At 35.4% G+C, this 18,268-nt stretch overlaps 1 long non-coding RNA gene across 2 annotated transcripts; it reads left to right on the plus strand.

Moving 5' to 3' along the window:
- The first annotated feature begins 1,298 nt into the window (after nucleotides 1–1,298).
- Nucleotides 1,299–12,503, plus strand: LOC109091843. 2 transcript variants are annotated; one of them, XR_002018155.2, is made up of 5 exons: nucleotides 1,360–2,107; nucleotides 6,599–6,660; nucleotides 7,254–7,288; nucleotides 11,396–11,681; nucleotides 11,773–12,503. It is a non-coding gene; the product is annotated as an uncharacterized LOC109091843 (long non-coding RNA). The 2 variants fall into 2 exon arrangements; XR_006154868.1 differs by having other exon boundaries at nucleotides 1,299–2,107; nucleotides 11,396–12,502.
- Nucleotides 12,504–18,268: the final 5,765 nt, after the last annotated feature.

Genomic DNA, 18,268 nt, shown 5'->3' on the forward strand with positions numbered 1-18,268 from the left:
GAATTAAAATCTGTAATCACTGAATCAAGAAGCAGGCTATATGTTCACATTTTCTCGAGTCTAGTACTAGTTGAACAAAATGCTGGAAATGAGAGTCATTTAGAAAATAGTCAATCCTGATTGTAATAATATCAAAAGTACAACAGCCTGCTTTGAATAAAGTAAATAGTTACAGTGAAAATGTATGCATTCCTCATTGAGTAGACGACGCACTCACTTATAATAAAGTAGAAAAACATTTACACCACAAGAGGGAGTTAGAGGTCCATTCAAGTACAAAGACCTTATTCCAACAGAAATAATATACGGTTTGTCCTACTCTCCTTACCAGATAAAGCGATCTTCGATCCTCTCTTGTGAACTAGGGCACCACAAGAATAATTCTGCGCCTGAGTAAAATTTTGCATATAAATTTTTACCTGACAAAAGAGATTACTGTATGCTCACCTGAGAATACTTTTCCCTGTCAAATTTAGCTCACATGTGATGGACTGGCCATCTGTCTGGGGTGGCCTGCGACCCTGGAGGACAAGCAGTCTGGAGAATAGATAGATGGATGGATCACCACCATCCATCCTCACTCCCACCCTAAACCCATTCACATTTTATTTTAAAAGGGTCCTATTATTGCCCTTTTGACAAGATGTAAAGTAAGTCTCAGGTGTCGCCAGAATGTGTTTATAAAGTTTAAGTGCAATACCTCACAGATCATTTATTATTTGGTGCTGTAAATAAACACCCTTTCTGAGGCAAAACAATTATTTTTAAAAAAGAGAACTGCTGAATTTGATGATCAGCTCTGTAAATGAATAACAGGATGTGGAATTTTCCTTAAAATAATTGTCATCATGTCCCTTCAGGTTGTGCAAACCAGCTAAATGTGCACTTAGCTCACCATCCACAAACAAACACTTACTCAGAGTTGTTGTTAAATACAAGATGTATTTGACCTTGATGCAGATACTGTACATAATACTGGAAATAAGACATCATTAAACTTTCAACAGCATTACCACCACACACCCACCAGAAGCCCACTAACACATTGCTGGAAACCCCTCCTTTAAGCTATATCATTATGGACCCTTGTCTGCAGCAAAACATCTTTAGAGAGGCCCAACAGCTAGCATCAAGGCATCACTGCCTGCACAAGAATACCACCAAAGACCCCCATACCTAAATAATCAGACCTTTTAGTTTTAAATATAAAGACTAAAACCCAGCATTAAACAGACATTGAAAAAAAATCAAAATGACAAAATTACCTCCACGAATGTAATGTTTCCAAGAATATGGTAAAAGCTCCAAAACTCCAGTTTTAATATCATATAGTTTTTAGTCACTTCTTTTTCAAATAAGCTAAATGTACATTTTCTCGAGGGCTATAGATGATATACCGTCCAGAGAGCTGACTTGTTCATACTAGCAGACTAATGCACATTTTGAGACGATGTTCAACATAAGTACACTAGATGGCAGTAGAGTAGTTTACAATAACTTAACAAGGCATCCTCTGTTTGCTTGATCGCTAGATGGCAGAAGAGTACACGCTTGTGACAAACTAATAACACCCAATCTGCTTTTTAGTAATAAGGCTGCAGTTAGACTTTCATTTCGACAACACACATCAAGCAAATTCATGCCAAAATCGATTGTTACAACACCTTCTCTTAATGTTTTGCCTTTATGACCAGGGGGAAATATAGCACTTACTACATGACACAGCAGCTCACACGCAGACATAACTGTCACCCAAAACCCACATTTCTTCTGCACTGAGTCATTGCTGTTTGCGTTCATTTAAATTAAACTTAAGGCTGTAAATGGGCGGGAAAATGTGTATATTTATATATATTTCTATGCGTTACATGTTTTGTTTTTATGTTGGCTGTTGGTGGCTTTGCACGTCTGGCTAACATGAAATTCTTAAAGGGGACCCTAATTGGAGTGAGACTTCACCATTGAGATGCTCCTGTCGGATATCACACAATCGGCCACCTGCACATGACACAAATTATGTGTCCGTACAAGACGACTTGTCAACGACTCTTTGGGACATTTGTGAAAACAGGAGGACAGCCAGCCAAACCGACTCCCGTTTATCACAGTATGTATACCTGCCTCTAGAGAAAGTAGAGATTTTAATCTATTTATTAGTTGGGGACCTCTTCGTTTCTTCATCTTGCATTATTCTTTGAGATTTTGTTCGCTTATATAATTTTTTATTTTTTTTTAGTTAAGACGCTTTTAGTTTTTTTTTCGTCTTATTTACTTCAATGTTAGGCTACGCACGAAACTTTTTAAATTAAAATAACTTTACCAGAGTGATTCATTTGTTTTGATATTATTGCAAAAAAAAAAAAAAAGTTTGAACAGGGTATGTAAGGGGAAAAAAAGATAGATCATAGCGTATTTCCCCGTACTCTGAAATAGTGATAGCAATTGTAAGATAGGAAGCCTATATTTTGACAGGGCACGCGTCTCATTATTTTAACATAACAGATTTAATAATAGGAGTCTTTTTTCCTTTAGAATTTCTAGAAGAAAAAAAAACGTTTTTAATCATTTTTTGAACATTTTCGATTCATTCATTTTTTTAACATAGGCTAATAAAGCAGGCACGGCTTTTTTTTTGAGCGCGCGTAAATAGACGTAGGCTATAACAGATTGGAATAGTGTTAGATAAATTATAATATTTTTATAAGTTAGCAGGACACTTAAAAGACAATTAATATTGAGGTTGATACTGTCAGAATGGCTATTAAATGAATAACATGTAGCCTAAATGTGCATTATATCGCCTATTATAGTATTTTGTACCGCTCATCTGAGTTAGAACATTGAAGTATAGGCTAGTCTAGCCTACTAATAGCCTAATATAACAATAACTTTTGTTAGTTAAATAGGCTAATCAACTTAACAGAATAATATTAGCTTAATAATAATATAAAAAAATAATATTAGGTGTTGTTAATATATTAACAACAACAACAACACCAATAGGATAGTATGATTTAAAGGCTACATTTATGTTTAGCGGGTTTAGAATATTCTTTAGAATATTCAGAATTGTTTTTGTATATAGTTCTACGACTGTTCGCATAAGAAAAAGAAGGTGTAGCCTACATGTTCTGTTCCATTTGAACCATTATTTACATTTCGTCTTGACGTGCTGGCAGATTTATGTTTCCCTCCTATCGATTTACACAAAATGCTGGAAATCACTGCGTTTCTAAAAGCAAGACGCTGAGTCTGCAAACGCATGTCTCACAGCGGAAAATATCAAGCAATGCCCCGGTCCAAGCATCACTGCCAGTCCTCAGATAGCACGGATCACAAAAAGGCCACCAGTGTGGATTTAATGGCAGTGAAAGTATTATGTGGAATCGGATTGAGGGAGATCTAGACATCTGTCAAAAGCAGCCAATAGAATGTACATTAGTAATATTGAACCAAGAAAGACGTCGGCAGATCGGGGAGGATTAAGTAGGCTACAATTCATAATCTGATCACGAAAACTCGGCTGCTTGAAAGCATCTAGGCGGCTACAATGCATATGACAAAAGGGACACAGATCAAGATGCCCTTCTGCGTTAGATTCACAATCCAACCTAGCCTATCAGACTGTCGCCTGATTCCTTCAACCATTTTCTGTTCGGAAATTAACGTTAGCTATACTTTAATGCATGCATAGTGGAATGCTCTTTTCAAAAGAACACTTTATTGAAAATTGTAAGTTTTGTATTATTCTCAACACTAATATTTTTTTACAAACGAAAAACGTGTATTTATCGCACCAGAATATTAAATAAATAGCGACACTGAAACTAAAGTTGCCGTTATTTTTTAATTTTAGCAAATGAGTAAAAATGTCTTCCTGCAGAACGTCTACAATGACCTCCTGATGCCATAGACCTCAAAGCAGACTAAATATTGGTGTCAGACAATGGACACTATAAGCAGGATAGACAACAGACAGCAGAAAGGGACAGCTAATCTGATCTATATATGACAGGGGGAGTGGGGTGATGGGATGGGGGTGTAGGGGGGCTTAATTATGTTGTTGTTTTGCCTTGCTGTTTAAAAAAAAAAAAAAAAAAACCTTTATATGAAAAAGAGGTCCATGAGAATAATAGAGATAATTATACATATTTATGTGTTTTGGGTTTTCTTTCTGAAGTCAGCCAAATACACCCCCCCCCCCCAACCATGTGCACACTCTATTATTAAAGATGCTATTGTTGCTTCTACTTTGACCAAAAATACATTAATTCTCATGTTTTGGACAATGTTATAAGCTACAAGGGCTTGCTTAGTGGGAGTTATTTGTCATTGGGCATCTTTTGAACATGTTCTTAATGATCACAAACACTTAACAGTTCAGTAATGTAAAGAAAACTGTTTTTGAGGCACCAGACTCCTGCTGGCATTGCGACCAATAGCTAATAGAAATGTATGAAACACATGCTTGCTTACATAATATTTGTTTTCCTTTTTTCTTAAGAAATCATAATAAACCTGCCATTATTTTGCATTACAGAATAACTACAGAATAATTACCATATATTATCATTAGCATCTGAGATACGCGTTTTGCTCTTTAAATCTAAATGTGCCATTTGTCCAAACGTTCTACATGTTATAATTCAGATCACAGCCGTGAGGAATTTATATGCTATACATTTTTAAGCCGACGATGACTCCAAATGTGAGCACTTTAAGAGCTGCTTTATGTACTGTAAATACAAACAAGAAAAACATCTAAGACTCATCTGAATCCCATATATTAAACTGAGATGGATACTTTAGTAAACTACGTAGAGATCCAAAGCCTATTAAATCTAAGAGAAGTAGCTTTGAGTTTAGGTGAATCCATCTATATGATTGTTACCTTGGGAATGGTCTGAAACATTGTTCAGTGACAGGAGACGTACCACGTAGAAGCCATTTTCACTGTCAACCTGTAATGTGACTGTCAGGCTTACCATTGCTATCTCTCTATCTTAGTGTCTATATAATTTGATCCCCAAAGATGAAATACGGCAGATTCCCATGAGTTCCATAACTTGAATCAACCTTGTATAAGAATCTTAAATTTTCAGCCCCCTTTATGTGTCAAATTACAATGCAAATAGTGACAGTTTCTTAAAGCCGATAAGATGAATAAAAGATGCGTGTGCCTGGGAAAGAGAGAAAAAATTGCAGTTGGTTTGAACGCTGCTAACCTGAGAATGACCCCTGAGTCTTTTTTTGTGTACAATATCCCCACACCTCTCAGAGCACTTGGTCTTCAGAGAACCTTACATGCGGTTACTTGCTTCCATCTATACAGAAAAGCATCTCACACAATGGGCCTTAACAAAATATGGTCACCACCGAATGATGCAGTCACACGCACACAAACATCCAAAATATCTCCTCCCTCCAAAACAGGACAAAAATATTATTGTTGATGATAAAAAAGAAACTGAATGAGACATAGCACATTGAATTATATTGTGAAAGGGAGGGCCTTTGTACACATTTATAGAGTTTTTGAAAACCAAACATTTTTTTTACCTCAGTATAAATAAAATAATACACTATGTTATATACAAAAGGGAGACGTTGCTTGATGACCAAGTAATCTCAGGAAATATCGATTATGTCTGACAAAGCAGACTTGAGCGAACATGTCTCCTAAGTGTCAGAGAAAGGCTAATCATTCTCCTCTGGATAATTAGTTGACTTGATTATTATTCATGCAGATTAATTGATTGCACTTGAGGCTGAGGATAAAAAAATAACATTAGACTTTATAACTTATTGTTTAGTTGACTAAATGATTTAGGGCAGAATGTTTATACTTTTATTAAAAGCTCTGTGTTAATAAGTGATTATGGCTCTCTGATTGTGCAAATGAGAGTTAAATGTTGTTATTAATCTTTATTAAATAGATGCATATATATATTATATATATATATATATATATATATATATATAAACAGATACGTACACGGAACAAATCTGCAATTCAAATATGCGTTAAATGGAAATGATTTCAAATGTAACTCTCAAAGTTCAACAAAGTTGTGCAGTTTCTTTTAAATTTAGTTAAAATGAGCTCATTCAAAACTCAGAATATGAGAATAACACTAAAAGGTTATGGTCCTTGAGTGTCCGGTGTGCCTTAATCTTATGCATTTGCATTTGTCGAGAGTGTTTCTCCCATTTGATTCAAAATCAGACCATCAGACTAAGTAGAAAATTCAAAGTGAAAATGACTGATGCAGTTGGAAATGGTGTTTGGTTAATGCACAAGCGCTATTACTGCTGGGGTAATTATGTATATGTGCACAGGACTGTTGCATCTGAAATGTCAAATGGAACACTGAATGTTCTGGGCTTTTACTGATAGGTTCTTAATATCTTACACATCTACTCACAACTGTGGACATCTGTCTTTTATATCTATATCATCACATCAATAAAAGTGACTGTTTCTTAAAATAAATGCACACTTTCTATGGAATACTTTACATTATTATGTTATTTTATATTATCTACATTTTAACATTCATTTAATGAAATGTTCTAACATTTTGCATTGCTCTTTTAGTAATAAAGACAAATGTTCATTTGAGGTGAACTGCATTACAGAAATGCCACCCTGCGGCAAAGGTAATTTATTTACTAAATAACATATGTACAGTATGCTTTATATGTCTTACATATCCATAACAAACAATAGTATTAAGGTTATATTAGACTAATGGATGGCAATACATTAAGTCAGGCGAGTATGCTGCTGTCTATTCTCAAAGCCATGTCAACCAGCAGATGAAAGCAACAGCTGGATGTGAGACATAACAACTGGCCATAAGAGGAGTGATGGGAATGAACACTGTCTTGATCCTATATGGCCTGTGAGGGTTTGAAGGTGGTCTACAGCTGGACAGTCCTTCTCAATTTAGAAACCTTTAAATAAATTTACTGCATTTATTTGCACAAATAGCAAATAAGGTTTTATTACAGGTGTATTTTTTTAAACAACACCATAAAAAAATTATTTCAGCTTACTTCAGACTCGTTCAGAATAGTAAAAAAAAAAATTGTGTCATTATTTACTTACCCTCATGCTGCTCCAGACATTTTTTTTTATTTCTAAGGAACACAAAAAGAAATGCTTTGAAGCACCTTTGTATTCCAAGTCTTTTAAAGCAATATGATATCTTTGTAATACTTGTAATTCTCTTTCTTTCTTTTTTTTAAAGCATAAAAATCACGAGGATATGGGGTTGGGGTGAAGGTAAGGATGAGTAAATCAATAATAACAGAATGTTCATTTTTGTCAGAAATCTCCTTAAGAGACAATGAAACCCTGATATATTAGCCAACGTTTAATCTATGTCCAGTAACTTGGTGCCTGGTAAATGTTTTTGTGCGAGCGCAGCCTGATAAAGAACAGACATCCTCCTGTTTGGAAAAAAGGACTTGCTCCTCACCCTTGGCTTCTAACTCCATGTTAGAAAAACTTGAAGCAATTGCTTTAAGGTGCTGAAATGACATGCTGACAAATGTTATGTTTAGACTAATAGTTAAGACAGTCTGAAAGAGGAGCTGTGCATGTCCCTCTGAGTATGCTGGAGACAAATTTACAAATGGACTTTCCCCCGATGACAGCTTTTAAGTAAAGGCTACATCAGTAAGACTGCAGATAGTCTCCATAGTAACTTCCACAAATTAAACACCTGAAAATAGTGAAAGATTACTGGGGCCTCTTCTTCTCTTTCTGCTTCTGAAGGGAATGAAAGGAACGACAGCCTGCACAGGAAGTCTTGGGAAACTTGTCCCATTCTCTCTCCAGTGGTTTATAAAATGGTTTAGCAGAACATGTAGGATGCCAGTGTGTTTAAGACTGCCTGCCTGCAGGAATGAACAGCATGGACTCAAAAATATGGAACTATGGCGAGTGACATAAACAAACAATTTTTTTGTTTTTGTTTATATTTCATGGTTTCATCTTTTGTGGGTGACCTGAATGATACTAATCAATAATATTAAATCTAATTATAGTGTGCATATATACTGTAAATACCAAATATCTGACAGTGTACAGTTGTCATTTTCCCCTTTTTTGCTGATTAAACATTTCTTGAAAGTAACGCACATGCTTGCTGCTTACATTTGCATTTGATGAGAAAGAGTATTTTAAAGTTTTTTTTTTATATATAAGAAACAGCATATATTAAATAGAAATACAGTAGAAAGATGGAAGAAAACCAGCTTTTCACCAAACAGTTATATGATTCCTTTTACAGTTAGCTTATAGTCTATTATTACTGTAAGAAGAATGTCTTCTGTGTGTGATCCATGAGACTTTAAATCAGGGATACTGTGTGCATGTTAAATGAAATACTTTCTAATAATTGCTGGTATTAAAAAACTGACACATTTTACTGTACAAATGCATGGATGAATATTTAACCTTGAAAAAAAAAAAACTTAGTTCTGTCAAAATGACAGAAGCTTCAAGGTGCAGCCGAAGAAAGTTACTAATACTGGAACTGATGTTTTTTTCTTTTTTTCTTTCTTTTTCATAAGTGCGCTAAAAGGTTTCCTGCCATGCAGAGACCCTTGGTTGTCTGTCACGTCTCATCAACACAACTCAGAAAGAGACTGACATGTCTCTGACCACTCATTCAGCTCCATAAATACCTAAAAATGATAGTGTTTTTGTGTTCATTTTCAGGAGGATGTATATATGGATTGATAAAGTCATGTTATTTCGGTGATTGGAAATCAGCCTTTTTAAAGGGGTCATGAATTGCCTTTTTTATTTTGTACTGTTCTCTGAGGTCCACTTTTAATTATTATTTTTTTTTTTACATCAAAAAACATAATTTAGAAGTAATAAGCTATTTTTTATAGCTGTTTAGTAATATATGTATAGTAATATAGCTGTTTTAACCCCCCTCATCAGAACACTCCGTTTGAATAGGCTTGGCAGATTGTAGACTCAGAAGTAAACACCTACTGCTATGATTGGCTAATAGTTGTGTATGTTTGAGAGTGTGCATTGCTCATACAGTCATGGTCAAAAGTTTTGACAGTGACATAAATTTTGTGTTTTGCAAATTTTGCTGCTTAAGCTGTTGTGGTGTTCATTCACATTGTTTCTAGGTTATTGTATAGAGTTCATTTTAAATAACTGCTAAAAGCTTCATTGGCAAAAAAAATAACTTTTCACAAAACAAAACAAAACAAAAAAACAGTTTTTTGATCCTGACACAAAATGACCAGTTAACATTAATTGACTAATCATAGCAGCAGCACATGTGAAAGTGTGTATGAGTACTAGTCAGGTAAAATCACTATCATACTAATTAGATTGTAAGAGCACACTGATTGTTATAAAAGGCGGGAAGAAGCACTTTCAATCAATGTGTTCTTGTTACCAATGCTACCTCCAAAGAAACAAGTGCAGCCATCATCGCTTTGCATCAAAATGGCCTCACATGCAAGGAAATCGCTACAAAGTATATTGCACCTGAAAGAACCATTTACCGGATCCTTAAGAACTTCAAGGAGAGAGGTTCGAATGCAGTGACGAAGTCTTCAGGACGTCCCAGAGTGTCCAGCAAGTGCCAGGACCGTCTCCTCCTGAGGAGTCAGCTATAGAATCATGTCTCCAGCAGTGAAGAGCTTGCTCAGAAATGGCAGCAGGTTGGTGTGAGAGCATCTGCACGCAGAGTGAGGCCAAGACTTTTGGACAACGGCCTGGTGTCAAGAAGGGCAGCAAAGAAGCCACATCTGTCCAAGAAAAACGTCAAGGACAGACTGAAATTCTGCAGGAAGTACAAGGATTGGACAGCAGAAGACTGGTGCAAAGTAAATTTCTCTGAAGAAGCTCCCTTCCGACTGTTTGAGACATCTGGAAAATCAATTGTTCTGAGAAGAAAAGGTGAATGCTACCATGAGTCCTGTGTTGTGCCAAGAGTGAAGAATCCTGAGACCATCTATGTGTGGGGTTGCTTTTCAACCAAGGGAGTGTGCTCTCTCATAATCGTGCCATGAATAAAAAATGGTATCAAAACGTCCTGCAAGAGTGACTTCTTTCAACAATCCATGAGCAATTTGGTGATGATCCGTGCATTCTCCAGCATGATGGAGCACCATGTCACAAAGTAAGAGTGATAAAGAAGTTGCTTGAAAATCATTACATTGAAATTTTGGATCATTGGCCAGGCAACTCCCCAGATCTCAATCCCACAGAGAACCTGTGATCAGTCCTCAAAAGGCGAGTGGACAAGCAGAAACTCACAAATTGTGATCAACTCTGAGAACTAATAAGGCAAGAATGGATCGCCATCAATCAGGATTTGGCACAGAAGATAATATCCAGCAGAGGTTATGAAGAACATTTTTTTTTGCCAATAAAAACTTTTTTAAAAACTTGATAAGCTTATTATTGTTTTTCAGTATACCATAGAAACATGTGGAAAAACAATCTGAGACTAGCCACACTATTACATCAAAGAGCAAAGTTTGAGTTCTGAAACTTACAGGATGTTTTTATAGCACAATGACCTCTTATATGTCAAAAGATCAAGGAAATTTTAGTTTCTCAGTTCATGATCCCTTTAAATTCCTAATAAGAGAAAAAAGCATACATTTTTAAGTTATATTTTACATGAAGATGAAAAAACAGAAAAAGAAAAAAACTCACCAGAGCATATAATAGAATAACCTCACGAAAGATCATGGTTATGAATTTATAATATTTGAATTCATAATTAACAGCAGCATGCCTGAAGCAGGAGAACAACATTGAACAAAAACTGAATACATGCAGCAAACACTCATGCCAATCAAAAATTCTAAATCCATTAGCAACCTCGTGGCCCACTACATAATGAAAACACACGCTCACTTTTACCAGAGTCAGATAAAAACACCACTTCAAGTCTCTCGGGACAAGAAGAGCCATTTCATGTCTGCATGAAAAGCAGCATTGTGGACATTGGAAATTATTCTTTAATTAAGAGATATTACGTGTGCCACACATTGAGATATCTCCATAAGCACCATTGTGGATGGGTGTAAACCAAACTGTGCTTGAGTGAGTGCATTGCAATTACTGTGAAGCTTAGGTGTAGCACAGGGGGGTCAGAATCATGACTGGCTTTCTTTTCAGACCAGCACTTTAGATGAACTGTTGCCATGATCTGAATTGCAATTAAAAGGAAGGCCTTAAATCACAATTTTAATTCCTCTGCTGGCACAAAAGCTATGCAATTGTTGTGCTATTATGCGTAAAATGTTTTAGAATATCATTATGAAGTTCCTTCAACTATTAGAAGTGCTTCACATGAACATGAATCTTCTTGTAACACAATCAATTTGTTTCATGCAGGAAGAAAGTGAACACGCTCAGAGTCCCTCAAGGTGCTAACTGAACACGAGTCTTTTCCAGGGCAGCACCTGGAGACTCCGTATCCAGTGTTTGTGACACGCTGTTGCCCATGGCTGCCTTCCAGCAGTGCTTCTTCAGGGATCCGAGCATGTAGTACAGGAGCTGGAACAACCGCCCGGAATCTTCAGCCACGCGCCGCCTGAAACTTTAATGGTGACACGAGGAACGAGTCGTCCAGATGTGAACAGGGAATACCTCCGTGATACGGACAGCAATCCCACCTCCTGTGAGTGTTGTACGAGTATATGTGCATGCGTTAGCAGGGATGTGTGGCAGAACATTAATTTCTCTTACTTTTTTTGGTATTGTTTTGCCAGATGACAAGTTTCATACCATCTGCTTCCTTTCCCCTGTTAATAAGTTTTCCCAGCCAGCTGAGTGCCCAATCAATTATTTAGTGCGGCGGGGCCGCTGTCAGATCCACATCCGTGCTTCCATGTCCATCTCCATCTCATCGAGATGCAGCACTGAAGTGCTCGCAAAGAACTTTCAAGGATGATTTTCACACTGTTACATTACAAAATTGAACATATTGGAATCCACCAAAGTGATTTAAACCAAATGGAGCCAAAATATTATTGGTTTACAAATTACAGCATGTGCTGGTTATTTCTTTCAGTGTCTATGAATTGTTGTAAATTCTGAGGAAATATGGTACATGGTAAAGTATTGCCTAGCAATTCAGTGATCGATATAGATTAAATGTACATGTAAACAACAAAAATAAAAAATTTCTCTTACAGTCTCTCATTCTATTTGTAATACTTTGGGTAACTATTGTATCATATATTATTATTTAATATTCAGGAGATGTCATAGCTACAACATATACTTAGAAATCATAAGCAAATAATAAAACACCAATAAAATCTCCCATCCTCAAGTCATTTGACTGTTCAATACAACTTACTGATTGTCTTCATCCATCTTTTTCCTGTCATATATCTTAGAAGAGCTGCAAAGACAGTTACATTTTACAATTCATTAACAACTTTAACAACATTAAACAGATGCTGAGTAATTCAGATGCATGCAAATATGAATATAAAAATATGTAAATAATATTGTGTAATATATAATGTTTTTATACTATAATGTTTTTTACATTTTAATGTAGCTTAAACTGTTTTTCATGTGATGGCAAAGCTGAATTTTTAGCAGTTTTGTGGAAACTGTTATACTTTTTTTCATAATTCTTTGATTCAAAAGAACAGTCTTTATTTGAAACAGAAATCTTTTGCAACATTAAAAACATCTGTACTCTCAGTTTTGATAAATCTGAGCAAAAATAATGTGGCTGTGAAACACTTTTTAAAATATTCTAACAAGCTTTATTATAAATATAATGATTAATAAATAACTTTCATTTAAATGTAAGAAAGCAATGCTCTGTACATGCTGTTTCTGTACATATTCTAGTGCTGTTTATTTTAGACTGCCATTAATCGCATCCAAAATAAAAGTTTTTGTTTACATTATATATGTATATATAAATACACACATACAGTATATATTTTTAAAATATTTACTTGTTTCTACATTTCTATATTCCCCAGACAGTATAGTATTGGCCCAGATTCGGGCCGACACTGGTTGCTGTCTGGGTCAAATTCTTATATTTTAAATTATATATACATTTATTTAATATATAGACGTATATTTTTCTTAAATATATACATGCATGTGTTTGTATTTATATATACATAATAAATATACACAGTATACTCACATATATTATGTAAACAAAATCTTTTATTTTTGGATGCGATTAATCGCGATTAATCGTTTGACAGCACTATTTTTTATTATGAAATATCAGTCTGTTCAAATGTGTACTTACAAATCTGTTAACCAGTTTTATATTTATATTTTTTGTAAAAATTATTATTAAAAGTTACTGATGTGTTACGGACATCTGTAGCAGTTTCAAATAATCTCATTGTTCACTTTAAATCCTTCCAAACCTTTAAACTTTTGTGAATGTCATACGATCAAGTTGAATTTGGATCTTAATATAAAACCCTCATCATCAGCAAAGGTGTTATGGTTGCTTTTGACATCTCATCAGCATTCCCAAATAAATATTCAGAAGATGTTCTTAATGTGAAAGTGGATTTTGAGTGATATGATGTTTTTCACTGAACACTGCTCCACTCTAAAGTCCTCTGCCAGGATCATCGCTCACGCTGCCAAGCCCTTTATTGTATTGGCTCTTGCCGTTGTGAATTGTGATCTGAGATTGGTGCTGTAAAAAGCCAGGACCTTTGATGTGTTGTGCTAATTTGATTACCATATTACACTCTTCTGTTTGCATGCACTTTGCCATGTGTACCTCATAAAAGCAAACACTAAACTGCCTTTACATGACAGACAAACAACACAGCATTGTACACAATGGACTACTAGTAGTATTGAATCAGAATAGAAAGCAAAAGTAACAAAGAGAATGATTTATATCATTGTTTATATATGTGGTTTTTGTTGTAAGGCTAGTTCAAACTGGCCCAACACACAAACTCACAACAGCTGTTGGGTTTTGTTCAGCGAGTGTGTTAACCTTGTTCGTGTTTATTGTATATTTATACATTATACATTTTTTGGTATTTATACACCCACATACATTTTTTTTTTACTTTATATTTAGACGTTTCTTGTTTTTAATTAAACTGAAACAATTTAGCAAATGTAAAGATGCCAATTTAGAAATTCAAGCTTTACTTTTTTAAAAATAAACATATAGTTCACAGTAATTTGTAAGTTCTTTCTTTCAGATTTACTGTAGAATGGTAGCTTTCACAGGATGTACTTATGATTATGACACTACTGGTGTGTTTGTGCCCCAGTTGAGTTCACAGGGGTAAAAATCCCCCTCTAAGATCTACCTTAGTTCTGCACTTTTAAGCAGGTTTAATTTAGTATTAAAGCTTGCAAACGTTACATGTGTTTATCAAAAACATAGTTTCATTTCACTTGTGCTTGAGATATTGAGAGATAAAGCACCATATGTGCTGTATTTCTAACCCCCTTAAAATGGTGAGGGCAGATCACAGCACATGGATGTTTCCTTATCAATTTTTAATGATGCTGCCCCAGCAATTCTGTCAACAGTGATTCACAACAAACGAAAACCCCTGGCACATTCTCTCTTTATGACATCTCTGGTCCTTTTCCTAGTATATGTAGTTTTTTGACCTTGACATAAATATTAAACATGTCAAAATATCTCTATGCATTAAATATTTCTTTTTTTAGCATTTTAATACAAATTCTTAAAACATACTTGAAAAAAAAATGAAACGTAAGATAATTGGTTTTATTCAAGACAAAAATATTTCATATGACTAAACTGATCTGACTACTTGAGGTTACATGAACAAACATTCTGTAAGTTTAAGCAGCTACTCGCATTGTCACTTTTTGCTGTATATGTTGCAGTTTTACATTGAAAACCCCAGTTCATAAAATAATGAACAAAGCCAATAGAGCATTAGATAACCATTAAAATGACAACACTTCTTAAGCATAACGTCATTAATTGTTACATTATATGTGAATCCCTGTGTCTTTCACAGCTCTCATTACAATGGCGACGGTCAACACTAGCATGTAAAACATTTATCCACTCAGACTCCAGTGGAGAGAAAAATACGCTCTGTATTCTTTATTCAAATCTCCCAGGATTCCACATTCTGGCTCATATTGTAACAGGATGTGACACGTAGTCTCCTTTAATCAGCGTTTGAGCTGGCAAGATGGCCACGGCTGGGAAAAGGGCACCTCCACCACTGCTTACTGAATGCCAATGGAAGAAATCTGCACTTAAAGAAAATCTAAATACTAATTCAAAAAATATATAGGCCTTTATGTATATGTTGCATTTAGACATTTAGTTTAGACATTTAGACTTTTGAATTAGCTGGATGAAAAAAGAGAGTGTGTGAGGAATGGAGAGAGAGACCAAATATGAAACAGACAGAGGGAGAGGGAGTCAGTCTCTTGTGACCTACATGAAAGCAACGGGAGCATAGCTGTGCCTCGCTACGCCTGGCTAAATGCACTCTCATATTAATATTTTAAAATGCAGTAATGTGACTGTGAAACCCTCAGAGGACAGATACATCAATTTACAGGGGCCTCTGCTTCAGGAAAGAGAAACAGGGATAATTTGCCATTAGGAGAAATTGTTCATTATGGGCAGCTTCTTAGGAACACATAAACCAAGTCCCCTCTCTCACTTGAGCTGCAAATCCACACTTTTGCGTGAATGGAGACATTGCCCCAGAGCTTTAATGCTCTTGGGTCATTAGTACAAAAAGGTTTGTTGTGCTGTTAAATCTGCAGCATGTTGCGGTGATCAATCAACATGAAAGGGGCTTCCCACTAAGACTGGATCACTGTAAATAAATCAATTAGGCCATAAGAGTCAAGCTTTTATTAGAATGGTTGTCACACACATCTGAGGGCTTATAGATTCAGGCTAGCAGCGTTCAGGTAAACATGCAATATATAATACTTCTGAAAAAGCATAATGCTGGGTTCATTGCTCAATCTTTCAATCATCAAATGACATGCATGAATAAAATGTGCTTCACTATTGTATATGTAGATGGTATTCTACATATGTTAGTGTGTACTAGTACTGTACAGTAACAGGTATGAGATTTTGATCCTCGAGCTGACTTTTCAAGCAAAACCTTTCACAGTTTGTTGGGTTTTAATTAAGAAAATAATACATACTCTTTCAAATGACATATTTAAATAGTTTGTGACTGTCATAGGTTAGTGGGTCATGCCCACATAAAGAACTACATTCCACTTGAGGGAATCTCCTTAAAAAACACCTTTGACACCAGTTACAAATAAAAAGAAAAAAAGAAAAGAAAATTCAAGTAAGTTCTGAGAACATCTCTAGCATAATTTATTTGCAAATGCCGTTTGCTTTGGTATTTTGCCATTTAATTTAAATCTGGTTTAAGTGTCCAAATAATTTTTCAGGTCACTGTATACAGTATAGGGAAAAAAGGTCTGAATTTTAAATGAACATTCCAGCCTATTTGAAATTAACATTCAAATCTAAACTAATAACTGTAATTCTCAAAACTTTAATTTGACTTCAGTGCATACTATATGCGTTTCTCTTGCTCTTACTCTGGCTAATATTGTATGTCTTAGCACAGCTAATAACTTGCTCTTCACGGTTCTTTTTCGAGTATTTATCCTCTTCTTCTGTTCTCATTTTACTGATTTGCATGTCATTGAGTTTATACACAATGGTCTAATGAGAGATTAATGAGTCACTCAGTAATTATCATCAATTTCATAATTACATGTAGTAGTGTGGCGTAATGGTCTGTTCAGTACGAGGAGGGATGAATGTCTACTCTGAATGTTTATTGACACCACTGCAAAAACACAAAACAAACATTTCAATCTTTCCACCATCAGCACTGAGAGCAGGAAGCTGGAGTCACACTTGCTTTGGTTACAAAAATGAGCTGTGATGACTCTTGGGGGACAACATTAATTGACTGATGGACGCCCGACAAACAAAGAAAAAAAAAAGAGCACATTAATAAACAAACTAAGAACAGAAAGACATAATTTTCAGATACTTGGAAAAATGGCTAAAATAATTTAGAAATATATATTATATTATATTATATACCCCTGACCGCAAACAAGGACAACAATGAAGCCCTTAAAACCTGCCGAACCGACAGGCAGCCTCCCCCATGACCTCACGCTTTCCTCGAAACACAATTATGTAGCCAAAGGTAAACAACCACAACGACCCTGTTTCCTTTTTTTCTTTCGCTCAGTCACCAGATGGTTCCATTGAGAGAAAAAAATCACTTGCATGACTTGGCTGTCTGCTTGTTCTATTTGCTTACTACTCAGAGACAGGGTCGCAATGGAGTCTCTAATGGTTATAAAACACCTGCTCAGCCAATCAAACAAACAAAACGCAGGGGGGAATGAAAGCGAAATACCTATGTGATCAGGTTAAAGGGGCTGCTGGCCACGAGGGCTGCAGATGAGACAGGAAGCACAGGCAGATGTTCCACGTCTAGAGAGGTAAGAGTATTTGACCTTACCGCCACAAAGAGGTATACAATCAGATCTACAAGATAATAGATAATTGGATATTTGTTGTAATAATGGGTATAATAAAAACCATTGTTGAGCAAAGAGGTTTGTTGGATGATGTGGCGTAGAATTTCAGCAGTGTGCAGAGATTAGGAAACATTAGGAGTCCAGACACAATGGGTTATTTATAGAGCCCGACGGTCACGGGGAACGTACAGTTAGACAGAGGGACTCTGAACATGAAACATCAAATTTGGGCCTCACACATAGGGAGAATTAATTCTTATTTTAAATTAAGAAGAAAAATAATTTTTTTACAGCAAGACAAACATTTACATAAAATTGACTAAATTAAAACCCGTAACCCTAACCACCTGAAGGCGTTTTTGAAGGAGCTTCTTCACAGTTCTGAAAGTTTTTCCCAACCATCAACTATGTACAACTTTTTTTATACAACTGCACAAACCAATTCAGAATTTATGCAATTGAGTAACTCATAATGGATAAATGAAACGAAATTAATATTCTTTTTTTGTTGTTGTCAAAATTAAGAACTTTGATGCATCAATTTTTTACTACACTCAAATTAAGAGAATTTTTACATCTAGTATGTTTGTATGTATGTTTGCTTTCATTTATAATTAGAAAGTATTAATCTTGTTGCTCCTGATAAACAAATGTTCATAAACATTTGGCAATGTTGACACAAGGTTTTCTGTTGTCATG

This window comes from Cyprinus carpio, chromosome B5 (assembly GCF_018340385.1).
Source record: "Cyprinus carpio isolate SPL01 chromosome B5, ASM1834038v1, whole genome shotgun sequence".
Lineage (NCBI taxonomy): Eukaryota > Metazoa > Chordata > Actinopteri > Cypriniformes > Cyprinidae > Cyprinus > Cyprinus carpio.